The sequence below is a fragment of the Acyrthosiphon pisum genome, chromosome A2 (genome assembly GCF_005508785.2).
Source record: "Acyrthosiphon pisum isolate AL4f chromosome A2, pea_aphid_22Mar2018_4r6ur, whole genome shotgun sequence".
In the NCBI taxonomy this organism is placed as follows: Eukaryota; Metazoa; Arthropoda; class Insecta; order Hemiptera; family Aphididae; genus Acyrthosiphon; species Acyrthosiphon pisum.
Window position 1 is genome coordinate 31,795,712 of NC_042495.1, and position 1,396 is coordinate 31,797,107.

Here is a 1,396-nt window from a genome sequence, read left to right on the forward strand (position 1 = left end):
CATTGTTCCGTCGAGTACATTTCCACCGATTTATTATTATTTTTATATTTACTCACTAACATTACTCGTATCGTTATACGTTAATAATTTTATTATCGCTTTTAATAATCTATGATTATTATCTATGTTCTATGGAAATTATGATTTTATGAACAAGTTGATGGTTAGGAGGTATATACTTTTTCAAAATCGATATTTTTGAATAGTGTGGTAAACGGCATTATTATACATCGATTTATCGAAGCTAAACATTGTTATCATTTGTATATATTCAAGAATCGATGTTTTAATATGTGGTCGTAAACGGCATAGAATTGGTGGGAATGAAAAAACTAGGTCTAATCGTCAATTGAAAGATGTGAACGGAATTTAGGAAGCTTGATAACACGTAAGCGTCATTGTTGACGGTTACATCAATTTATCATTTTTGTTAGTGGTTTGGTCAACACTGTAAAAAGCGTTTATATCTAAAATTTTCAAAATACTTTTAATACAAATCTTCATTGAATTTAATCAATAATATAAAACAAATAACAATATTAAACTATCCATTATACTTTAAAGTCAATAGAACATCTTTGGGGCGTAAGAGCCACCAGATTTTATGAACAAGTCGATGGTTAGAAGGTATAATAGGCGTAAACGCCACTTTTTTCAAAATCGATGTTTTTGCATATTGTTGTAAATGGCATTATTATACATGGATTTATTTGATTTTTTTATATATTTTTTTTTTTTAATTGGCGTTAAATACACAAATATGTTATGATTATAAACAATTAATCAATACAAAATATGTAAAAAATCATTATAAATCATATTAAGTCTCAGATCGAAGTCTTATACGATGTTCTAATGTTGTTCATATGAAAATAACTGTTTTTGGCTCTCCTGAAAAATTTGGAAATTTACGTTTACACCCTTTTACCTTCTAACCGTCGATTAGTGGTGATGTAGTTAATATAATAGGTAATAGTTCTGCTAACGGAGTGGCTGCGCGGACTAAGCCGGAATCTCGATCACAGGTGGAAACTCTCCCCGGGCAGACACCAGCTGTCCCTGCCAAAAAAAAACACACACATCGTGTAAACTAATCTACAGTACACTCCCCCACAGTACCACAAGCTAATGACCTTAGTAGTTGAATCCAAAACCATAATAAAATTAATAAATAAATAAATAATAATATTTTTATTATATTAATGTACCTATAATATTGTAATATGTAATATTTAGACTTAAATAAAAACACGGTATAACTAATAAATGGTGGACCGTACTGAGTGTGGCGTGATCCATTATACATATACATATATACACATTAGGCATATACTTACGCTCCCTCATACACCACACACGACACATGCAAAACATAAATGATATTCAACACCTCTCC